This window comes from Bidens hawaiensis, unplaced genomic scaffold (assembly GCF_021521415.1).
Source record: "Bidens hawaiensis isolate Kalapana, Puna unplaced genomic scaffold, B.hawaiensis_p1.1 tig00028169_1, whole genome shotgun sequence".
In the NCBI taxonomy this organism is placed as follows: Eukaryota; Viridiplantae; Streptophyta; class Magnoliopsida; order Asterales; family Asteraceae; genus Bidens; species Bidens hawaiensis.
Window position 1 is genome coordinate 258,775 of NW_027494583.1, and position 27,454 is coordinate 286,228.

A 27,454-nucleotide genomic window follows, 5' to 3' on the forward strand; every position below is an offset into this window, starting at 1 on the left:
TTGATGTACAAATCCTATAAAATAGGATATACGAAAAATTAATATCTTATTTATTTTAAAAAAGATATATATATTATTTAAATTAAAAAACTCATTTTATAGTAAAACAAATAAACGGGTCTTGGGTCTCATCAAACCATAAGTATATTATTAACTTTCATAAATATTATTTATAATTAAAAAAAACAATTTTATAGTAAAAAAATAAACGGGTCTTGAGTCTCATCAAAACCATTTAGCTTTTAAACCCGGTTATAACATCTCATTTATTTGTGAAACAATTTATCATCAAACCATAAGTATATTATGAACTTTCATACAATAAAAAAATATTAATTCAAAAAATAAATAAATATTATAACAAACAATATAAAACAACCCCCATAATACGGGGAATAAAAACTAGTTTTATTTATATATTTACATATTTTTATATGTAATTTTTAGTTTTATACATATAAAAACATATTTTGGTTTGAATATCACTAGAAACTGCTAATTTTGACTGGAATCTCGCCAAAAATCGATTAGGCCAGAACCTCATCAGAAAAAGCCGATTAAGTCTGATCAGTCTTTATTTTGGCCGGATTTGACAATTGACTGATTAACCTAAAATTAATCAGTAAAGTGGCGACTAATGATTAATCGGGGATTAATCGGCACATAGCCAAGATTTTTGCAACACCGGTTTCAATCAACAATTTTATTTTTAGTATAGTTTACATTTTATTTCCATCTTTTATGTTTCTCACCGCAAATCTAGTTTTCTAGTAGTGAATTCTCTTGTAGATGACTCGTTGAAAAAAACTAAGGTACATGAAGAAGCTGGCTTGCATTCGATCTACAAGTGCACAAATCGATTTGCAACTCTAAACCAACTTGGTAGGAGCCAGTTCGGTTCCTGGTCAATGTGGTCAAAAACGATTCGTGGGTGAAATGGATAGGTTTTCGAACTTGCGTTGTGAGATTGAAAACCCAAACTTGTGGAACCAGTTAAGGTTCAGTTTGAAACTAGTTTTGAGTTGGAACCGGTGTTGCATTAAAAAAAGGTTTAAACAAAACATACAAAAATACATAACATACATACATACTTAACACACATCATATTGATTCATGAGCATCGGTTCTAAACCGGTTCGTAAACTGCTTCATGGGTATCAATTCGTAAAATCATCAGTTCCAAACCCGTTCATGCTTCAAAACTATAAACAAATCCCAAACCGGCTATTAACTTTGGTTTTAAACCAGTTCCTATATTATTCGTCCTGAACCGGTTTGATTTCGATTTGTTGCTCGGTTCTGGTTCGGTTTAATGGTTTTTATGTGCTTCTCAATCCACACTACACCTTGATAACCCAACTCATGTTCTATGGATTCGAAAACACTGGAACCATGTTCTGTAAATCATTCATTTTTTTGTTTTTCAGTTTTAACAGTTTTTAAAATAAAAAATAAAAGTAATAAGTTATGTTTATTCATATAATCTACACATATGTAAATTTTATTGCATACATATGTGTTGGTAAACGATCAAAAATATATATGTGGTTAGGTTCATTATATACTAAATTGTCGTGAGAAACAAATACACAAGCCCAAATTCTTAAAAAAATATTTTATCTATGCCTCATATTTAAAAATTTGTGTACTTACTATTAGACCATCCGTAATGGGAAAGTTATGGAGGCGTTTTAGCCTATAACGCCGGGGGCACACCCCCCCCCGGCGTTTTGGCTTGTTTTTTTTGAACGTTTTATATATAACGCGATTTAATGGCTCCAATTTCAAAAAAATTAGCCGTTTACCGTTGGAGATTTGGAATATACAAACAAACAAAAAATATTTCCTATATATTAAACCAACTCATTCCCAATCAAAACTCATCAAACTTATAAAAATTCTCTTTCAACTCTAATTTCTCACACAAAATTCACTATATAAATGGATCTTCCATCTATATATAAACAGTTTCTCGGGCCCGACCAACAAGCCAAGGACGTGGCGGAGGAACAGGCGGTTACGAGTGCGATTATGCTCGCGACAACTTATATGAGTTCCGTTACGAGTGCGATTAGCTCTCCATCACCCCCCGTTTCAAAAAGAGCATATATCGAACGAGATCGTACCGAAGCCAACAACCGGTTGATGGCGGATTACTTCTGCGACTCGTCGAGATACAAGAACCAGAAGACCTTTAGGCGTCGTTTTCGGATGTCTAAAAATTTATTTATGTGCATCACCAATGATTTGGAGCGTGAGCTTGATTACTTTAAGCAAAAGCTTGACGGTCGAGGGACGCTAGGATTCACGGCTATTCAGAAGGTTACGTCAGCCGTACGCGTGCTCGCCTACGGAAACACGGCCGACATCAACGACAAGTATTTAAAGATGGCCGACAAAACAACTCGGGACACCTTGGAGTATTTTTGTTACGGTACGTTTTGTTTTTTTTTTAAATAATTTTATCACTTGTTTACTTTAATAATTTATTTTATAAAAGTTTTGTAAAATATAGGAATATTGAAACTATATGGACCACATTATCTGAGAGAGCCCAACTGTAACGATCTACAACGTCTTTACGAGGCACATACAAGGGTGCATGGTTTCCCCGGCATGATAGGGAGTGTAGATTGCATGCATTTGGGAATGGGCTAATTGTCCAACTGCATGGCGAGGTCAATTCACACGAGGTGACCAAAAGGGACCAACAGTCAGCCTTCAAGCGATTGCTTCATACGACCTTTGGATTTGGTAGGCATTCTTTGGTGTTCCCGGTTCCAACAATGACATAACCGTCTTAGAGCAGTCTCCTGTGATGGAGAGTTACATATCTGGGACCGTTCCCGTAGCTTCGTTTTGGGCTAACGATAACTTCTACCATCATGGGTACTATCTGGGTGATGGAATATATCCATAGTATGCGATAATCATTAAAACATTCAGAGACCCGATGGATGAAAAAATACAGTATTTTAAGAAAGTACAAGAGTCTGCGAGAAAAGGATATCGAGAGGTGTTTTGGTGTTCTTCAACAACGATGGCATTTTGTTAAAAATCCTTGTCGTTTGTGGTCTTTAGAAAGAATGAGATGTGCTATGTATGCGTGTATCATAATGCATAACATGATCATCGAGGACGAGGGAAGAGCAATATGTCCAACTTTCATACCGGACCCGGATCCACCATGGACTCCGGCAAGTATGGAGAAACGACTCGAAAACTCGGATTCCGTGCGGTCAAGAGAGATACATAACGCACTAAAGGAGGATTTGGTCCAAACGAGGGCAACAATGAAGACGGTGATGAAGACGACGAAGAGAGATACATAACGCCTTTTCCTGGTGAAAACGATGATCAAAACAAGGGCAACAATGAAGACGATGATGAAGACGACGAAGACGATGAAGACGAAGAGGACGACGGAGACGAGGACGAAGACGACGACGACGAAGTGGGCGAAGACGACAAGGACGACAACTATGACGAGTAGTTTTTTTTATTTTCATGTAATATTTATTTAATAATATATTATTGTTATTTGATTATTCTTTATTAAAAATTAAAAAAAAAAACAAAAAGTGTATAAGTGATTGGGCGCCACGTGGCGCATAATGCCTAAGGGTGGAGAGTTATGACTACAACCTGTTTTTGTAAAAAACCATAACTCTGACTGAGCGCCACGTGACGCATAATACCTGAAGGTGGAGAGTCATGACTACTCATGGTCTTACAAATGTATATGTTATCTACATAAATAATAACATCAAACTAGTTTGTTCATGTGTTTTTGTAGTTTCAAAGTGGAAATCCAGGTGGCATGGTGGTGACAAGTGGTTGTGGGCTTAAACCCTATTAAATGAAAGTGTGGTGATTTTGATTTTATTTTAAGAGTAAAGTAGGTGTAAAGTAAAGATTGTGTGAGCTCTCTGTTCAATTAAAACAAAATAATTTTATTTGTTTAGTTAAAAGGGATGGTTATCAAAACTTATATCAGCTGAAAAAAGAATGCATAATAAATGTATCAAATATGTAAAATGGTAAACCAATACAACAATGTTATAAAACTGTTACATCAATGTATGAAAGTGAATGAACTACTTCTAGTGAGTATATTGCATCGATTACTATGAATTATTTGACGATGAACGATAACCGAATCACTCGTATATCTAATCAGATGTACTCTTCCCAGTTATGTTCACCAGATAAACAGGGCTCCCATCAGGATTTAGCAAGCCCCAATGTCGTTCAGTAGCAGGACCATATTTCTGATTCTCATCATACAATGAGAATATAAAAGTTGGCATTACCTCCCCGTGTCGGGCCGGAGTTCCAACACTTGGGACTGCAGACATTTTCCTTATGAGATTGTTGTTGTACTCAGCTGCATTTTCTGGAGTTGCACCAGACTCTCCTGCGTGTGGCCAGCCTGTTTCCGAAATAGCAAGCATTATATCATCATATCCAAGTATAGCCATTGCATAAGCCACTGAGTCAAGCATCTGGTCTAGCAGATTCGTGTACACCAGCCCGGTATATGGATCAGTGTAGGTCTCATTTACGCTTCTAAGTAATGCAAAATCAAGGTTTATGCTTGTTTGGTTCATGACTTGACTTTCGAACCATGCGAAGTAAGGGTAAACATCTACGAAGAAATAAGATTTCGTCCTGTTTATGTATTTCAGCAATGGTACCATGAGTTCGTGTATCTCGGCCTTAAAGCTTCCATTTGAAGGTGGAAATGTTATTCCCATCATGTCCATTGCAAGAGGTGTTGATACTTTAATATTGTGAATCCCTTGCGCTTTAATCGTGCTCTTAATCCGTCTAATGGCGGGTACAAGATCGCGTGCTATTTGCCTATCTTGATATGTGCTAATGGAGCTGAAAACTTCATGGCCAACAAGCACAAATTGAATTCTAGTATTGGGATAGTGAGCTAGGATATGTTCATACACCCATTGCTCCGCAAGGTGTTGATTTGCAGCGATTCCCGAGATTTCGTCATTTGCAATTGTGACCGCGACACTAATATTCTTTCCCGATAGAAGATGGAGTATTTCGTGGTCAGCGTCATAAAGTTTGACTCGACCTACATTCATGTTTTGTAGGAGTTCTATGGATCTGGCTGGAGACGGAAGGTTGTTTCCTAGCCGACCATAGCTTATGCCGATCCCATTCGATATCACCGCCCGTGAAATCACAAAGAGATACAAGAAAGAGAGGGAAAGAAGAGCTATCTTGTGGAAACTTTTATTCTCCATATGAAAAAAAATGCTAATATATGATGCTGGTTAATGTACAAATGATGATTATGTTATAAATAGTGATTGCTCAACTTCATAAGTTGTGTAAGTGTCAATGAACTTTGTGATGATTGGATTTTTAATTCATAATATAATTTAGAATTGATAAAGTAAAGGTTATAAGTGAAGGAGACATTTGAGATGGTAATAATTTAGGTATAGAAATGTTGAATGAACGTAAGCAAGGTAAAGGTTAAAGTTTGGTTGTGTTCATTTATTTTATATGTGGTAGGAATGTTTTGGTTTTACTTTTGTGATGTTTATTAAAGTAGGTGTGATAAAATAGAGAGGTTAAGCACTACAAATCTATTTTTTATTGTAATGTAGATATGATCTTTTTTCCTTTTTCTTATTTGTTTTATGGTGGTAGCATCAAATATATATTGATTGCACACATTATAAATAGTAAAACTGACCGACTATTTGGCAAGGTCAGTAACATCAAAGTAATACAACCTATTACGTATTTACATAGCCTGGTACATGACCGGTACACTACTATATATACGTGATACACAATTTCAAATTATATGTTACGTGATTATGTAACGTGCAACATAATTATATAATAACATTTATGACCATCGCCTAAATACACGTGTCATATTTTGGTGACTTCCTATCCTTAACACAATTTTAACTAGTAATTATAATTTATTTTATATTATAATATCACCACAATTATAAGAATATTGAATATGATTATGAAAGAAAGATGATAATAGCAAATATGAGAATGTGTCTCGGATAATCTTTACCCTTACATTTACATGCTATATATATTACAACAACTATACTATTTAGAAGACAAGATTGTATAATTGGTAGACAAGGTCATATAATTGGCCTTTGAAATTTGGTGTCATACAATATTGTCGGCAAGGTTGTCGGTGGTGATTCATAACACTCCCCCTTGGATGACACCATTTCAAAACTTCGGGGTCTTGAAGTACTGCCTCATTAAAAACCTTGCTAGAGAAAAACCCAATGGAAAAAAACTTTAGCTAAGGGAAAAAGAGTGCAGTATATAGCCCCCCCCCCCCCTCATATTGCAGGTCGTTACATTGTCCGTACATGGCGCATGCCAATATCATGAACATGTTTCCTGAATGTTGCTGTGGGAGGTGCTTTTGTGAAAAGATCAGCTGAGTTGTTGCTGGACTGGACATATCTCATCTCAACCTGATTGTCTTTAATAAGGTCTCGAGTATACTCAAAGTATCTTGGTGGTATATGCTTTGTTCTGTCACTTTTGATATACCCTTCCATCATTTGCGAGACACAAGCTGCATTATCTTCATAGATAGGAGTTGGAATTCGATCTTTCTCTAGTCCACAAGAAATCAATATGTGTCGTGACATAGATCTTAACCATACACATTCTCTTGAAGCTTCATGCAATGCAATGACTTCAGCATGATTTTAAGATGTTGCAATGAGTGTTTGTTTCTGAGAACGCCATGAAATCGCAGTTCCTCCATTCTTAAATACGTATCCAGTTTGAGATTTTGCTTTATGGGGATCAGATAAATAACCTGCATCTGCATAACCAACTAATCCTTCTTTTGAATCGTTAGGATAAAATAAACCTAAATCAGCAGTTCCTTTTAAATACCGAAAAATATGTTTAATGCCATTTCAATGCCTTTTAGTAGGGGATGAACTGAATCTTGCCAATAAATTAACTGCAAAAGAAATGTCAGGTCTTGTACAGTTAGTAAGATACATAAGTGCTCCAATTGCACTGAGGTATGGTACTTCGGGACCAAGAATCTCTTCATTATCTTCGCAAGGACGAAATGGATCATTGTCAACATTGAGTGATCTAACAACCATCGGTGTGCTTAAAGGATTTGCTTTGTCCATATTGAAACGTTTTAAGAGTTTCTCAGTATAAGTTAACTGATGCACAAGTATCCCATTATGCATATGCTCAATTTGTAAACCAAGACAATATTTGGTTTTTCCAAGATCTTTCATTTCGAATTCTTTCTTTAAAAGAGCAATTGCTTCATTAATTTCTTTTTGTGTCCCAATTAAATTTAGATCATCAACATACACATCTATGATCACATATCCTAATGTTGTCTTCTTGATGAAGACACATGGACAAATAAGATTATTTGTGTATCCTTTGCTTATCAAATAATCACTCAAACGATTGTACCACATCCTTCCAGATTGTTTCAGTCCATACAAGGATCTTTGTAATTTGATGGAATACATTTCCTTAGGCTTTGAGCTTATTGCTTCGGGGAGTTTAAATCCTTCGGGAATTTTCATATAGATGTCACTATCTAGTGATCCATACAAGTAAGCTGTGACAACATCCATAAGACGCATCTCTAACTTTTTAGAGACTGCTAAGCTGATTAAATATTTAAACGTAATAACATCCATAACAGGAGAATACGTTTCTTCATAGTCAATTCCTGGCCTCTGAGAAAAACCTTGAGCTAAAAGTCTTGCTTTATATCTTATAACTTCATTTTTCACATTTCGTTTTCTCACAAAAACCCATTTATATCCTACAGGTTTCATTGACTTTGGTGTAATGACAATAGGTCCAAAAACCTTTCGATTATTTAGGGAATTTAATTCAGCTTGCATGGCATCTTTCCATTTGTTCCAATCTTGTCGATTTTTACAATCATCTACAGATTTTGGTTCAGGGTCATCATTTTCTTCCATGATATCACTTGCCACAGAATAAGAAAATATATCATCAATATTTTCCATTTCATCTCGATCCCACATTATATGTGATTTACCATAGTTTATTGACAATTCTTTATTGGAATCATTTATTTCTTCCTGAGGAAATGTTATATCATTTATTCTTTCCTGAGGGAAGGTTTTGTCAATCATTCCTTCCTTAGGGTTATTATCCTTCTCAGAACCCTTTCTTTTTCGAGGATTTTTATCCTTTGAACCGATTGGCCTTCCACGTTTTAAATGTTTTTGAGATTCATGAGGTGCATTATTATGGTTTTGCTTACTTGGAATCTCAACTTGAGCTGGAGCATTAGCAGCTGGTATATGAGATTTAGTGACCCTGTTTATATCAGTAAATACATCAGGTAACTGATTTGCAATTTTTTGTAGATGTATTATTTTTTGAACCTCTGTCTCACTTTGTTTTGATCTTGGGTCTAGGTGTAACAATGATGGCACACACCATGATATAACTCTTTCTTGCCTTTTCATTTCTCCCCCTAATGCCGGGAACATTGTCTCGTTAAAATGGCAATCAGCAAAACGTGCTGTAAATACATCACCTGTTAAAGGTTCAAGGTATCTTATGATGGAAGACGTTTCATATCCAACATATATTCCCAACCTTCTTTGGGGACCCATTTTTGTGCGTTGTGGCGGTGCAATAGGAACATACACAGCACACCCAAAAATTCTAAGATGAGAGATATTTGGCTCATTTCCATAAACAAGTTGTGTGGGAGAGTATTTATGATTTGCACTTGGTCTCACACGTATCAATGATCCAGCATGCATAATTGCATGACCCCAAATAGAAACAGGGAGTTTTGTCCTCATTATTAATGGTCTAGCTATTAGCTGTAGGCGTTTGATCAATGACTCAGCTAAGCCATTTTGTGTGTGTACATGAGCAACAGGGTGTTCTACAACAATCCCCACAGACATGCAATAATCATCAAAAGCATAAATTCTCCCGCATTATCAAGCCTTACTCTTTTAATGGTATATCCGGAAAATGTGCACGTAATTTGATAATTTGAGCAAGAAATTTTGCAAAAGCAACTTTACGAGTCGATAATAAAGAGATATTAGACCATCTGCTGGATGCGTCTATTAAGACCATGAAGTATCTAAATGGTCCACATGGTGGATGAATTGGTCCACATATGTCACCTTGAATTCTTTCAAGAAACATTGGTGTTTCTTTATCGACTTTTAATGGCGAAGGCCTTGTAATTAATTTTCCAAGAGAACAAGATGTACATTGAGACATTTTATCTATTTTGTGGATCTTTTGACCTTTCAGTGGATGCCTATGTGTATTTTTAATGATCCTTTTCATCATTGTGGATCCTGGATGGCCTAATCTGTCATGCCATAAGTTTATGATACCAGAATCGCAACAATTTTCTTTGACTGCCATATGTGCTTGAGGCACATTTATATATGTATAATGCAAACCATAATGGAGCATTGGAAATTTTTCCAATATTTGATCTTTGCATATGATATGCAAATATTTTTCATTACTAACAGTCCTTGACTTAGTATCATATCCATTATAATATATGTTTCTGAAACTCAACAAATTTCTTGTTGATTTTAGGGAAAATAAAGCATTTTCTATTTTGAGCTTTGTACCAATTGGTAATGCTAAATTAGCTTTTCCCACTCCTTCTATTAAGTTTGTAGGACCTGATATTGTATTGATGTTCCCTTTTGTTGGTTTCAGTTTATAAAAATATTTTTTAGATCTAAGTATAGTATGCGTGGCTCCACTATCCGCTATACATATATCTTATTCATTTGTTTGATCTTGTGCTCCGGTGATTTTCATTTTAAATCTTGAAAAATATTAAGAAAAAATAATAAGTGTATAACGAAAACATATGATATTTTAATAAGAACTTTATTTAATTGAAACACAAGTAGTACATGAAAGAGGAACTACATAATTAAAGATAATGAGAACACACTTAATAATTGCATCTAATTATAGTAGTCAAGCAACTTTGTTTCAAAGTTCCACCTCAAAGTCTTCAACGCTCAGCTCAGCATTGATATTATTAAAGTTATCAACATGGTTCACTTCTTTCTCTTTTCCTTTTAGGGAGGCTTGGTACAGTTCACACAGATGTGGAGCTGTGCGACAAGCCTTTACCCAGTGGTTTATACTTCCACATCTAAAACATGAAGTGCCATTGTTTTCGGACCTACCAGCTTCATTCCATTTATTTTGGTGGTTGGAATTGGTATTGTGTGGGACATGATAATTATTGGCTCTCTTGTTACGACCACGGCCACGGCGACGACCATGACCGTAAGAATTATTGTTCCATTTGAATGAAAGCTTACGATCATTAAAATGTCTTTTGTCAAAATGACCACGACTACGTCCACGGCCTCGTCCTTGACTTTGTTCCCATTTATGACCAGAATTTTTATGAGAACTTTTGTGAGCAACATGTGCTTCTGGTATTGCTAATGAACCCGTGGGACGAGATTGATGATTTTTCATCAATAATTCATTATTTTTCTCTGCTACAAGGAGCAATGCATTTAGATCAGAGTATCTCCTAAAATTCTGCAAACGATAATGTGTTTGCAAGTTTATGTTTGATGCATGAAACGTGGAGAAAGTTTTCTCTAACTTTTCTTCCTCTGTTACAGGATACCCACAAAATTCTAGCTTTGAGCAAATTCGGTATAAAGCAGAGGTGTAATCATTTACCCTCTTAAAATCTTGGAACCTAAGACTGTTCCATTCATCTCTAGAAGTAGGAAGTAAAACTTCCCTTAGATGACCGAATCTGATTTTCAAATCTTCCCATATCATATATGGGTTATCATAATTAAAATACTCATGCTGTAGTAATTCATCAATATGTTTATGGATGAAAACATCAGCTCTTGCTTTATCCTGGTCAGAGCAATCATTGTATTCTTGGATTGTTTCTAACACATCCATAGATTTTAAATGTCTTTTGACATTTGCTGTCCAAGACAAATAATTTTCTCCAGAAATGTTGAGTGCAGGGAATTCGAGTTTTGTTATATTTGACATTTTGTTGCTAAACATAATAGAGCAAATAATAAGATAAATATTAGAATCCATATATATCAATCAACAATGAGATACAATACACTGGTAGAGCTATAAACATATAAAAGAAAAAGAAAATGCCGAAATCTTCAGATGGGAGATTAAAAATTAGAATGAGAAGTAGTATAAGCATTATAGTGACCAACAGCAAAACCGGGTGAATCATTTTGAAAACTTTATCTTGGATAAATTTAATAAGAAGAATGTTTGTTGTAAATGAAATGGGGTTAATAATTGGTTATTTATAGTGAAAATTTATAACCGTTTTACAACGGCTATATTACCGTTTTATAACGGTAACATTACCGTTTGTATGTGTGTGTGTGTGTATATATAATATTAATTATTTTAAAGTAAGATAATAAATAAGATAATAAATACAGTTTATTTTATAAAATATATAATTATTATGCACAATAATAAGAATAAAATTGTTAGTGTAAATAAATCTAACTTTTAAATGATATATTAGTGTGCATATAAAAATTAGAATGATTATCAAATTTTAATAACATTGTTTATACACATTATTGTTATTACTTAGTATATGTATATGCATAGATATATTTTCAATGTACATAATTAAAGAAGTGTTTATGATGCTTATGTAGATACCTTTGTGTCTATTACCTTTATTGATTAGGATATAAGCGGCTCGTGCTGATAACGTGTTATAATATCACCACAATTATAAGAATATTGAATATGATTATGAAAGAAAGATGATAATAGCAAATATGAGAATGTGTCTCGGATAATCTTTACCCTTACATTTACATGCTATATATATTACAACTATGCTATTTAGAAGACAAGATTGTATAATTGGTAGACAAGGTCATATAATTGACCTTTGAAATTTGGTGTCATACAATATTGTCGGCAAGGTTGTCGGTGGTGATTCATAACATTTTAGGTAAAATAAAACGTGAGGTATTAGAATTTTATCAATTTCTTCTAATTTACCTTTGCATGCTTCAACCATCACGTGAGCATATGAACATTGTTCAATGATACATAACCAACATCTTCTTAGACTCACCAAAATTGCGACAACTAAAATATGGCTTATTTGGTGTGAGGTTTGGCATCACATTGATGAGAATGTATTCTAAGTAATATAAATGTATGTATCCTGTTATTATAAAAGTATATCTTTTGAAGTTTTTTAAGGTTTGAGAACCCATGCGTGAAGTTTAGGAAAGGTATTTGTGTTAATTTAAGCACACACGGTTTCTACAACAATATACATCGTTATGACTAGGGAATTTGCCTAACAAGTATTCATAACAAAAAAATTAGGCCTAGAAACTTGGTCTACCGTTGTCTTCCTCTTTAGTCCCGGTTGAGCTGATTTCTTGATGGGACACATTGAGAGTTCAAACTCATAAGAAAGATTTAATCGGGATGATTATTTTGTCACTTGATGGATTATTTGGAGGTTCAGAAATGACTTGGTATTTGAGAAGACTCGTCATAACAAAGACACGTTATTTGATGAAATTTTACATTTCTCTTTCTTGTGTTATAATAGTAGAAATAAAAAATGTAACATTTCTAGAATCAAGTGTCCTGAAAACCCTATATTGTATTTTTAATGTTTTTTTTACTACTTGATAGGAATGTCTTTTTTATTTATAAAATACCATCTTTAAAAAAAAATTCTAACATGCGAGTTACACCAAATTAAATAAAAGAAAAAAGAAAACCGTCGTAACATTTGTGAAGACAGGTAGGTTAGGTAGGGGATGAAGAAAACAAAGTGTAGATTCTAGCTAGGTATCGAGTGAAAATTAACGACCCATTTTTGTCACCATTTATTGGTCTGAACTGTTAGATGTTAGGTTGTTATTTATAGGTTGCCATTTATGGGCATTCACTATTGTGTAAAGTGAATCTAGCTTTTTTTTAAAAGCCAAATACATTATTATTTACAAACCACCTATACTAGGAATCGAACCCATGATCATCACTTTGAAACTAAACCATCTTTGTAACCACACCAAATGGTGTGGGACAAAAGTGAATCTAACTTAACCCATCACAACTCAACCCCAAACAAATTATATAACACCAAATGGTGTGGGACAAAAGTGAATCTAACTTAACCCATCACAACTCAACCCCAAACAAATTATATATTGAATAGTCTTGGGAAAAAATCTTGAAAAAAAAAACTTATCCTCAGATTAGCAACGCATTATTAATGATCTTTCATCTATAATGGCCCCTTGTCAGTAAATGACTGAAAGCATATTCAGAAATATTATCCTCGAATTATAAATGGATCACTGGTGAGGTTCATGTTAGCAATAAGTTCTCACAAAGTACAACCGGAGCCAGACTAAGTTGTGTCAGGTGTTCGTTGGTTTTCCCAGGTTATTTGTCAGGAATTTGTTATATATAATCAACAACATATTACAACTGGTTTTTAGTTTCACTTTTCTATTTTCTTTGTTTTATTAGACTATGTGATACTTATATGTGTAGTAGTGTTAGTAAAAGTAATGGGTTAGTGTAACACCCCGAATAAAATGTACAAGTAAGTACGTACGTATAAACATGCATTTGTGACATCTGTCCAAGACAATAGACGAGTCGGTATGACTTTTAAGAAAGTCAAGAAACCAAATTTGCCAATAATAGAAAGATAAAACTTGGATTACTTCAATTCGAGTATGCATGTGAACACGTAAATTAAGACAATAAGCTACTTACATGTTTTAGATTAAAAGGAAAATAATTGGAAAACACTAAAGTTTAGGAAAAGATCGACTTCGGTGATAATCTGAAGCCCTAAATGGTCCAATGTGTATATGAGTCAAACTATCTGATTGTTTGTCACATGACCTAATTCGTTAAAACCTTTCTATTCATTGTTTATGGATCTCGTAACTTCACTCGTAGCCCAAATAGCCCATGAATTATGCTCTTTTTCTCATTTTGGTCTTTTCTAGTTATGGTTGTTTCTGTCTAGTTGGGACTTATATTGGTTTCGTATAGGCTTTGAGTTTTAATATCTAACACTTTTAATATCTGGTCATGTTTAGTTGATGTTTCCAATGAAATGGGAGTGTTTGAGTTGACTATTTCAACTTGTTCAATTAAATATGTCGACCCGCCAACATGTTGATACACCAACCCGCTTAACCCATTTATTACAACCCACAACTAGTTTGCAACTTTATTACAACCCATCAACTTGTTTCACCCGTTTAGATAAACATATTAAACGGGTCATGTTCATGTTATACAATTTTAAATATACCCAAGTTATGGTTGATATCTTTGACACCAATAAATATATTAGTCGTACATGGTATTATTGTTAATATAAAAAAATCGATTTTGTTTGACATACATGCTTTCAAAATAGAACTTAATAAGAAATATATGTATCCATTAACAATCACTTGACCAAATTTCAAACATAATACCAAATTATTACTATGAATTATTTCAATAATGATTGATTGTTGAATCCTAGTATGTTAGAACTTGATATCTAATAATAAGATGTTGTGCCAGTCGTAGTTATGTTGACATCATAAACAGGACTCCCATCAGGATGTAACAAGCCCCAATGTCTTTCAGTAGCTGGTCCATATTTTTGATCCTCATCATACAATGAAAATATAAAAGTTGGTATAAGCTCCCCGGGCCGGGCCGGAGTACCAATACTTGGGACCGCAGACATTTTCCTTACAAGATTGTTATTGTACTGAGCTGCATTTTCTCGGTTTGCACATGTCTCGCCTTCGTGTGGCCAACCTGTTTCCGAAATAGCAAGCATCACATTATCATATCCAAGTTTAGACATTGCATATACGACCGAGTCAAGCATCTGGTCTAGGAGATTCGTGTACACGAGCCCTGTTTGTGGGTCAGTGTATGTCTCATTTACGCTTCGTAGTAAAGCATAGTCAAGGCTTAGTCCCGTTTGGTTCGTGACTTGACTACCGGACCATGCTAAGTAAGGATAAACATCTAGGAAGAAATAAGATTTTGTCCCGTTTATGTATTTAAGCAACGGTGCCATGAACTCGCGTATCTCGGGCTTAAAGCTTCCATTTGAAGGTGGGAATGTCATTTCCATCATGTCCATAGCTAGAGGTGTTCCGACTTTAATACTGCGAATGCCTTGCGCTTTTATGGTGTTTTTAATCCGTCTAATGGCGGGTACAAGATCGCGTGCTATTTGCATATCTTGATCCGTGTCAATGGAGCTGAAAACTTCATGACCAACGAGCACGAACCGGATTCTAGTGTTGGGATAGTGAGCTACGATATGTTCATACACCCATTGGTCTGCAAGGTGTTGGTTTGCAGCTATTCCTGATATTTCATCATTTGCAATTGTGATTGCAACTTCAATATTTTTTCCTGATAGAAGGTTAAGTATTTCGTGGTCAGCGTCGTAAAGTTTGACTCGACCCACTTTCATGGCTTGCAGGAGTTCGATTGATCGTGCTGGAGATGGAAGGTTGTTTCCTAGCCGTCCGTAGTTTATACCAATCATGTTCGACACCGTCGCCCCTAAAATCATATAAAAAAGAGGGGTAGGATTAGGAATGTGTTTAAGAAAATTATAACACTTAAAGAAATTTATTATAATGTTACCTGAGTAAGCAGTGAGACATAAGAAAGATAGGAAAACAAGAGATATATTGGGACTCTTTTTATTCCCCATATTGGAAAATGCTAATATATATGATAGTGAATTATTGATGGGAATGATATGTGAATAGGAGATGATTTATATATATACACACAAAAACACACATATGATGGTGTTATAAATAAAGAGTGACTGTTCAACTTCATAAGTTGTGTGAATTGTAAAGGTGCCAATGATCTTGGTGAAAATTAGATTTATTGTTCACAATATTATTTAGAATTGCTAAGGTAAAGATTATGGGGTGGAGATCTTTGAGATGGTAATAATTTAGGAATAGAGTAGGAATTGTTCGGTTTTGTTTTTGTGAACACAAATGTGGTAAAACAAATGGGGTAAGTAATTACCATGTGTAACTTTTTAGTGAGTTTAAGTTAAATGATTATTGATTTGTTTCTTTTATGGAGGGTGTGTTCGATCCGAAAATAAAATACTCATTTGAAAAGGTGACTGAAAAATATAGTTTTCGGAAAATGACCAGGCCCGTTGATTAGAGTATTATACTGATATATTTGCCAACTTATTAATAGCTGAGGTATAGAAACACTCTACCCCAATCTCTCCTCTCATTTATTGTTTTATAAGCTATCAACTGGACCTATAACGTAAATAAATAGGTAATTATTATTATAATATTTCAAATTACTCATAAAAAAGTAGAGTTTTTGGTTTTAGTGTTATTAAAATGATTTTTATCATACAATATATTATATTTATTTACCTAAAACACATAATAGAAAATTAAACTAACATTAGTGGGGTTTAAACCTTGTTTTAGAAGAGTGGAATTCAATTTGGAGAAAGAGTTTCCTTATTGTAGTTAATTTGATACATAGGTTATTATTATTATTATTATTATTATTATTATTATTATTATTATTATTATTATTATTACAAACATTAGTATTATAATTTGGAGAAGTTTAAACCTTGTTTTAGACAAGGGAAATATGTAGAAGTTAAGAGTTTTCTAATTGTAGGTGATTGAGTGACCGTGTTACACTTTAATTTTGAATATATTTGTATTTTGTTATTTTGACACATATACATACATACATGCCAATTAATATAGTGATAAGTTATGTAATGGACCATTTAATTTCCTAGCTTTTTTAGTTTAATTTGCCACAATCGATCAGTTGTTAAAAAAATTAATTAACGTGTACACAACTAACATTCTTCGTTAATGGCAAATGACATATCTTAGGTTGTCTAAAAAGTAAGGAAATGCTATAAGACGAGACGCGTTGAACCTCTATATATATAATGTCTATCACTTCTACAAGGACACACAAACTCTCACCATTTCCAGTTTGTGTTCTAGTACTTGAGCCGCTCGACTTCTTCTACCTAGCACTCCTTCATTCATCCTAAATCATCCTCGATCACCATGGTTGATACTCGTCAAATGGACATGCATCTATCGGAACATGAGCTCCAAAACTCTCGGGATTCTTCATCTCCGGCTGTTCACAATAACACCAGCAGCGGACAGCGTTCAAATTCTTGTAGTAAACTCCCAATTCACAACATTAATACCAACAGTCCACAAAATGGAGCCCAATCACAATATCCCTCACATCGCCCAACACATTCCTTGCCCAACTACTCCTACCCAACCCAAACATGTTGGGCCCCGTATAGCCCAGATGCCCAAGCCCACTTAAACGAAGCCATCAACATGGACAGCCAGAGATACATGGACACGGGTGCCACATCTCACATCACTAGTGACCAAGGTAAACTAACTAATTAATTCCCCTAATTCGTACGTTTTCCAAATATATATGCTCCATTGTTTCCTTAATTTCCAAACTCGAGGCCAATTTAGATGGGCGTAGCAGTTCCAGTATAAACGGATCAAACTTCACCACCTACAACGTCGGTACATAGACATGCTACAAGGAAGAATACACCATCTGACAACTCTTGAAACTTTTGTGTCTGACTAAATAAACCTACTCAGTACTCATCAACAATATTAACAATTGTTTTTTTTTAATCGATTTTATTTATTGACAAATAAACTCTTTTTGACAAACTTATTTGACTATCATATACAAATGTAACCCATGATCTAATACTACACTTAAAATTAGTTCCCACAAATGTAATGCAACCGATTGGCACGGATATCATCCGGCAATGAACAAGTTGAGTTATTGCACTTAATCTGTAATTGAGATATATATGTGTAACAACTTTATAATATATCCACATATAAAATAAAAGTAGAGTATAAAGTTGGCCAAACCACTTGTGATAGGGATGTATACGAAAGCCGGCTCATTAAGTCATTAGCTACTTGTGATCGGGTCGTTGAGTGCTTGAATCAGCCGAGCTTAATTAAATGAGCCCTGGCTCGATCCTTAAATAAATTTTTGTTTAACAAGTAAGCGCAAGCCGAGCTTCACTTATTGACACCTGTATTTAGGATGACAAACTTTATTGTCAACAATCATTCCTACAACACGAAACAAAAGCGACAATTCAGTTTTTGTTTCTTTCGTTATTCAGAGTCACAAATTTCTTTTATAAATATATTTAGATATTAATCTGGTAGAACGGTAGAAGTGTAGAACATTGTAACCAGAGTTTGGTTGAAATATATGGGGATAGCTAGCGGGCAGGTGACATTGGAATTCCTGAGTTGGAGACCCATTGATTAGAACCGATGCCCAAGCCGAACATAGAATACTCCGAACCCATTCGGAAAATTCATAAACCCAAGAACCGAGTCAATGAAATTCCAACTAATAGAATCAAATGCCTTTTTTAAAAGAATGCCGGCCGGTACCGATGTTTTTTCGTGGGGCCCATATAAGATATTTCTACCCTTGACATACCAAGTTGAATCCCAGACTGAAAGTAACCCCCCCCCCCCCCCCCCCAAATGTACCGTTTGAATTAACCCATCCGTGCCCTACCGACCACTTATACCACAACTTATTTTGAATTAGCTAGGTAAGGTTATGACTTATGATGGTTACTTTGAGGATCGACAGTCACACTATTCAACTTACAAAAACCAACTTTAGATTGATAGGTATTATATGCTATACTATTATAAGAATTAATTAATAACAAGTCCATCTTTACTTTGTTACTCACAAACTAAAAAAATGAAAGATTAAAATTGAATCAACATCAGAATTAGCATGCATACACCTAGACATATCACAAGGACCAGGGCAGGGAATACACCTAGTGACTTAAAGCCAGCAACTGGACAAATGCATATACAAGTTGTATCATATTATTACTTACTGACTGACCTGTTGTTGAATGTAACTTTTAGGGTTTTTATTTAATGTTAATAATGTTAGTTGATACAACATATAATAGAGAAATGAAATTAATACATGATACCTAGCTTGCTAAATTTAATTAATGATGAAATTCTGTTAGGGTTTGTTCGTTTGTTTTAGAGATAATAATAATAATAATAATAATAATAATAATAATAATAATAATAATAATAAGGTGGTTGTTATGCTTTAGAGGAGAAGATGGATTATATGACGAGGGACTTTTGATATCCATGTCCGTTGGTCGGGTTAGTTATATAACATATGTTACTTACCTACTGCCTTTTTCTTTTTAAATAAAAGATTGTTATTTTTACATACTCTCAAATCCTATTGCTTTATTTTAGTCATAGATACATAGATTCTATATCTCAAGGTAGATTGACCAAATTATTACATCACGATATCAGTTCAACACCCCCCCCCCCCCCCCGGTTCTCCCTCTTTAACCTCCAAATTCATTTTCATTTGTGAAGCAGCGGATCAGGGACATACTTCCAATGGAGAGGCAACATGTCGGATTTGCCTTGATGATTTATCGGAGGGTGGGGAAACCCTCCTACTAGAGTGTAGCTGTCGCTGCGAACTCACTTTGACACATAGAGAATGTGCCATAAAGTGGTTCAGCCGTAAAGGCAACAACACATGTGAAGTTTGCGATCACATCATCCACAATTTGCCCCTTGATCTCCTGACTATCTCAAGAATAACCACAACCGCCAATCAAGATGCTGAAGTTGGCACAAACTGGCAAGTTTTTTCTACCTTTCTATTAAAAAAATAAAATAAAATTGAAGTCGTATTCAACATCTAACATCAAATTTTGTTTTCATTTGGCAGGGGTATTTTTCGTGTGTCAAGAAGCGCCAGGACTAGTTCTCGCTAATGCATCTGCCTACTTTCTCTTTTTTCTAGATTTTCTGGTACGGGTTACGTTTGGAGAAATGAAATTTAGTTCAATTTTGAACCAATTTCATTCGCAGACATGCCCAAATATTTTATTAAATCTAAAATGGTTTTGTTCCTTGTATATTCTTTAAGGCTGTGGACATGGGTGATGGCTCACTTCCAATTTCTATATTACTAGCTTGCATAGTCGGGAGTCTTGCAGCCATGACTTCTAGTACAATGGGTAAACGTTCTACTTTAATACACTAGAAAAAAAACATCAACCATATCTTACATCTTATCTTACATTACTAATAAAGAAAATCCTGACGACACATGTCAGTACCTTATTAATTCTTGATCATGTTGTCCCTTCAAAATTCTTAATCTTTAAGACTGGTCGCTATGGGGCTCAAAAGGCTGAGCTAGCGGGCGCCGATGGGCGCGGAACACCATAGTGAGTCGCGGTCCAACCAAGGGCGCCGAGGGAAAGGTGGTTCAAACGACCGGCGCGGATGGGAAATCATGTGGGCCCTCTCTCTCTCTCTCTCTCTCAAACACACATACATACCTTGCCAAATTCCGACCAATTTCCGGCCAGCGATAACACAAGGGTCTCCGGCATTGGTAGAGACCAGTGATGGTGGTAGATGAATCGTTGTCTCCGGCGGTGGTTTTGAAGAAGGTGGTGGTGGTGGAGGTTTTGGTGGGTTTTGGAGGTTTTGGGTGGCTGTGGGTTTTGAGGTTTTGGTGAGATCGGTGGTGGTGGTGAGGCGGAGGATGAGGAAGAAGAGGTGGAGGAGGTGGGTTTCTGGTCAGGCCATTTGAGATGGGTTATTGTGTTTGTGTTTGTTGATTTTTTGGTTTTATAAAAAATAATAAATAAAGGGGCTTCGAAGCCCCCACACCATTGAGGGGCATCTTTGGGGTGGGGCTTTGAAGCCCTCGGTGCCCACGTGGCGCTGACGTGGCATTGAGGAGGGGCTTCGAAGCCCCTCACCATAGAGGACGGTCTAATCTCCTTGATTCTAGATATATTCATGGGTTAAAACAATTTGTTATTTGGGTTATCAAATAAAGTCAAGTCGTATATTATGTGCATGTTATGTGGTCAGCCTTTTTATATTTATAATATAAACTGATTTACTTTTCTTTCGAGAAAAAATATTTCATTTTAAACAGATTTTCTGGATTATAACTAAAATTTAAATTTCAAAAGTGTCGACACTGATGATGTTGATGATTAATAATAATAATAATAATAATAATAATAATAATAATAATACGTATATATGTGTATGTTAATACTCAGTAACTGTACTTACATGCCATAGACTTTTATTAGTAAATATAAGATGTGTTTTGATCAATCATCTTATTTTATTAATTAATATACATGTGCTATGTGCCCGTTTTTTTGTTTTGTTTTGTTTTTTTAAATTTACATCCATTAAAATTAAGATTTTTGTTTTTTTTAAATTTACATTCATAAGAATCAAGATTTGACTAAACATTAAAATTAATATATATTAATACAGATTTGATAATCTGCTATTTTTACAATCCAAAAAATTTATTGGTAAAAATTATGTGTGTAACTTTTGGGGATTGTTTTGGTGTTTTTTATTTTTTATATTGAGTTATTTTTAGTAAAGATTTTGATCAACAATAATCATATCAAAATATATACTTTTCTTCATATCAAATTAAAATATTGATATGTCAAAGATTTCATTTAAAAATATAAGCTCTTGGATTCAAGTTCGACGCACGACAATAAAAGGGGGGGGGGTTCGGGTTGGGCAATGGGGTATTTTTACCTATGGTGGGAAAAATTCTTACAAACTTCACAATTTATATACTTTTCATTTACACATGTATCTATTAATATGTTTACATGAGAGAACTTTTTTCCATCAAACTTTACAATTTATATAGTTTTCATTTAAACATGTATCTATTAATATGTTTACCTGAAAGAACTTTTTTCCATCAAAGGTATTCTCCTTGTATTTTGTAATTTTTTATACAATCTTCTTTAGCATTAATTATATTATAAAATCTACTAAAATTTGTCATTCTCGTGAAGGATGGCTGAATACAGTTTTAATTGAAAATAATAATATGGGTTTGGTGAGACTCATATCCGTGAATTCGGGTCAAATGCATGTGAACATTCATTCACAAATAAAAACAATTCGATGGCTTGAGAGAATGTAGGGAGGTTTCGTTTATATATATATATATATATATATATATATATATCCTATACTTTACTTAGGGAAAATATCATTGGATAACAATAATGATTTATTTTGAAAGTCAAGACTTAATGGTCTTGATTCTATTTCCTTTATTTTAAGTAAAGTAAATACCTGTATTTGACATACATTATTAAATTAAAAGGCTATATTCGAAATTAGACAGTTACTTTTATACATATAGTTACTTTGACTTTTCCCGTTAAAAAAATACTTTCGAATTCCAAATGAGACGGGTTGACTCTTTCCGATACATATAGTTACTTTGACTCTTTCTGATAAAAAATTCCTCTCAAATTTCAAATGAGAAAATTTTCAATTGTCGTATGCTTTGCAATGACGATGAATATGAGCAAGTGACAATCTATTTTTATGGTTGGTTTGGTCCTTTGATGTCCAGTTTTTTCCAGTGAACAGCTGTATGTTGTATTATATTGAGTAACGAGCAAATGCGGCTTAAAATTGATATTATTATATAAATATGGGAAAACTTTCGATAAAACTTCAAATGTTGTATACGAAGAGATTTGTTTAAATTTATAAATTGTAAAGTCAAAACTTCTTTGTAGATGTAGTATAGATAGAAGTATATATGTAAGTACATTTTTACACACGGTTATGTACTTATTGTTTACGTTTAATTGTGTTTTTTATTTGCATCATATTATCAAATTGTAATTTAAAGATTGACCCGTCCCGTGTAATAAACGGGGTCTAAATCCAGTTAGTTATATAACATAATAATATTTTAGAAAAAAACATTAAGTTGTATATAAATTTATTAATTATTAAATTTTTGTTACAGCGAGGGGACGATATGCATGGCTATACGGCGTTGTACAGTTCAGTTTTGTGGCCATTTCTACGTATACTCTCCACTTGGAGGTAAGCAAATAAAATAGGCTGCAATTCATATTTCATCAAATTATTAAAAAACCTAAGTCCAAAATATAAATACTCACTTATGTGTTACTAGCTTAAAGTCGTGTATTACACAAATTGATAAAAAAAAATAAGAATTAGTTACAATTTAAGTATTTATTTAGTTATTTTTGTCCTTGAACGTCATTAATAGTTATCAATTAACAAATAAATGGTAATGAGTATTTTAGGGATTTAATTTGTTTACATTGTGAGGATTAATGTGGGAGTGAGTGAGTGACAAGTGACGAAACATTGTATGTTTTTATTGAAGAGTACGGATATGAATTATATAAAAAAGGTTATAATATGTTCATATCTTATTGTTTGATCCGGTTTTATATGGTTAAAAAATTTCAAACTGTAAACCAAGCGGTTCATTCCAGTGTGAAAATTTTTAAACTGACTGACCGACCGACCGACCGACCAAAAGTTAAATAAAACACCAACCATGAAATCAACCGATGATCGGTTTTGATAATTTCACGGTTTCAAAACGAACATGAACACCCTTAATAGTAATAACCATTCCATACTCACGTAGTCACGTGTAGGTTAAACTGAAGAATCAGGCCCTGCTATGTGTTCTTTTTGCGAGCTTGGTCGGTTTTGTGGCCGCATTTTGTTGCGGGTGCATTGTAGCGGCCAATCGGGTTCTTTGAAGATAAGAACATTGTGGCTTCAACAAGGTGCCAACAACAACTGAGTCAAACCAGTGGAAACTCATCCAAAGTCTATTACTTATCTTTATTATTGTAACTTTTTTTTTTCAATCACATTTAACTTGTAAGTTATCTATAAAACAAATCTATACTATTTAATAAATAAACATTTTTAAATAACATATGTCATCACTTTGTTAATCCTTACAAAATTTTCACTCATCTCTCTCATATTAAATACACTTCTCTTTTTAATATTTCATTTTCAATTTTTAATAATTCCATCCTAATTTAAAATAATTAATACCATCATAAATATGCTAATTTGTTTAATATAATATATATTACATTAGTTATTAATATAAGATTCTTATAAATAACCAATACGAAACGGATGAGCTTCTTTAACCGGTTAAAGTATCAAACATTGTTAATGTCAAAACAATTTAATATTAGAATGAGTTTTGGTCCACGAGTTAGTTTAAAAAAGTAGCAATTTACAACTAAGTTTTGATATAGAAAATAACAAAGAAATAATTTACGATTTATGAATTTTCTAACAACTTTTTATTTCAAAATTGCGTAATGTGAATTTTTTTACCGTATAATATATCTTTATATATGTGATATATTTTTTTATTGTATTTCACGTTATGTTATTATTTAAGAAAAATTACTTATTCTAACCCGTGTGCTACACGGGTAACTAACCTAGTTATAAATATAAACAGGATTGTGTTTTGGTTCAACACAGCCCAGCCCAGCCCAGCCCAGCCCAGCCCAGCCCATCCATAATTTTGCACTTTTTTCTTCCATGATTGAAACTATTGTCTCCCAATGCTAATAACGGGTTTGAAAAAAGCTTCATAATTTGAAAAACAACGAAGCCGTTGGACTTCAAGGGGTGCATCAAACGATAGCCCGATTGCAAATGGAGAAATCTTTATGAATCTGAATAATAAAGAAATAAAGAATATACAAAATATTTTAAAAAAGGAACCAATATTTATAAGAGGATTAATATAAACTTACTTTTCTTGAATAAGTATAGAAAGAACTGCATACTTGTAGTACTGAATGGGTGATCACTTGATAAACAAACTAACAGTCTTGCTAAACTTGCATGGGTTTTAACGACTTCACTAGTTTGTAAAAATAAAACACAATTTAGCAGAAACATTCATGGTCAACCTTCTTGTTTTTTTTATAAGTATAAGAATATAAAATCCTGATTTATGAAACAAATAATTTCTCGAACATATATATTCTTTAGAGAGAAAATATGTTAATAAAGAGTCGCTGTTGCGTTTGTAGTCCAACGGTTAGGATAATTGCCTTCAAACGCATTCTATTTTAATTGTTGCTAGTTATACATATTATAAAGTTAAAGTGATCTTTTTATTGACCATGCCAACACATGTAAAAATGGGCAGGGAGTAGATTCAAATGTTATACCTTTTTTTGTGATATACTTTAAGCGAGAATTATAGAAGATGGTTTGCTCTATCTGGCCCGACTAAAGGGTTCATACCTTAGATGATATGGTTGTCGATCCAGGTTGTGTTTTGTATCAACTGGGCATATATAGAAGTTGCCATGTGGTTGAAGTTCACGCGAAAACATTAATGCATAAAACCCCCAACACTCGACTTTTATCGATTTATGTGTCTTACACTTTTAGGCCAATCCGACACAACTTTTTTTGACTATAAAGGCATCCGTAATGGTGGGGTTAAAAACACCTATATTCATGCCACATCACTGCCCATACAGTGAGGTTTTTTTCAATAATATTAGACGTAGCACGTAGTATTATGAAGCCCTTATAATAATTACTTATTTTTTATTGATCCAACGGTCAATTTGCTGTATTAAAATAAACCACGACAGACCATCACCAAAAAACCCTTGAGGGGTGGGGTGGGGGGATTTTAGGACGACAACGTAGCGGTGTGGGGGCATTTTCTTTTTTGACACAAAATAGGCATGGGTGAAGCCCCATTACGGGTGCTCTTGCTCATACCACCATTTTGCCATATGTTGATTCATTATGTTTGCACATTCTGGCATTCATCTTAGGTTGTTGGTTACTTGGTTATGTTTTGCTTATGCAAATTCTTTGTGTTTGGATTCCACGCATGGTTGAACAAAAATCACAAAAGTGCAGTGACTGAAAGCATATTTGTTGACCACAAGTTGATTGATGAGCTTAACTCAAATGATAAAGAGAAAAACTATTATTTCCTCTTGTTCTAGCCTTTCAAGTAAGTTTTTAGACTTTACGTCACAAGTGTTGGATTAGTTGTTGTACGTGTTGAAAGTGGCATGGTCGTGTTGAGTCGCAGTATCTACTGTGTTTTAAGTTATTTCATTCTCTATTCGCATGTATATTAATATGAGTACTTGCTTAATAACTAATACTAATGTACTAAAGATGGCGTGTTCCTTACACTAAAATGTAAATACTTTAACATCATTCAAGAAAAGGAATCGAATATTTTAGGGATATTGGTTTTTAATACTTCCAACATTTACTCATTGGTAGATAACACCTCAAAGTTACGTTTTGTCTCTCATCACTTCCAACTTGTAACTTGTTTTCTCCTATTACTCCTCAACCAAACGGAACCTAACTCCGCTAACCTTTTTTTTTGCTGATGTATGTGGCACGTTTTATATGATGTGGCTTGCTATTTATTAAAAACAAATAAATAACATTTTAAAATATACTATTAAAAATAAAAAATCTAATAAAGCCATCTATCTGTTTTACAAACCCTCGGCTGAAGACCTCACACCACTTCTCCAGGCAACGGCTACGACCATTATCATACGTTATTCGATGAATGAGAAATGCAAATAAGAAATGATGGGAATCGTGGTACCCTCTGTTATCGGCGAGAAAACTGATGCGCCCATGGCTGACAGGGGTATACAACGTGATGAAATTGCTTTTCTTGAATGTGATTCGAGCCTAGCCCCCCATCATTTTTAACTAGTTGTTAGGGTTCTTTCAAAATCTTGAAGCTTTGAATAATTTCAATGAAGGAAACATAGAGAGGAATGGATGGAGGAGGTGTTCTAGGTGAGCTTCAGTAATGTTATTAAATCTCCTCTTTTAGTTTCTTTGATTAGGGTTTTTATTTGTAACAGGGATAAAAGAGACGGAGGGGGGAAATACTAAAAGTTATTGTGGCCGACAAAGAAGATAATCATTGTGGTTGTGGGTTCTGGCGGTGGCTGAAGGGGATGAACATGGTGGTGGGTGGCAGTGGTTGCAGAGGTGTGGTGGTGGTGGCCGTTGAATTGACTCTCTGGTTATTATTTATTAGGCATTTTAATTTCATTAATAGTATGTTATAATAATGGGGTTGAAATTACAATTGTGCTACATAAGATAAAACGTGCCACGTCAGCAAAAAAAAACTAACAGAGTTAGGTCTCGTTAGATTGAGGAGTGACAGGAGAAAGCAAGTTACAAGTTGAGAGCAGTGGGAGACAAAACGTAACTTGGGAGAGTGTTATCTACCAATGAGTGAAGTTGAGAGTATTAAAAATCAATCTAACTATACTATTAAAACAAATGAGTTTAACTCAACATGACATCTTTGT

The 27,454-nt window shown here is 34.2% G+C and overlaps 2 pseudogenes; both read right to left on the reverse strand.

Moving 5' to 3' along the window:
* Nucleotides 1-4,142: 4,142 nt before the first annotated feature.
* Nucleotides 4,143-5,270, reverse strand: LOC143576458 (putative glucan endo-1,3-beta-glucosidase A6 pseudogene; annotated as a pseudogene).
* A 9,350-nt stretch (nt 5,271-14,620) lies between these two features.
* LOC143576459 (putative glucan endo-1,3-beta-glucosidase A6 pseudogene) lies at nt 14,621-16,096 on the reverse strand (annotated as a pseudogene).
* Nucleotides 16,097-27,454: the final 11,358 nt, after the last annotated feature.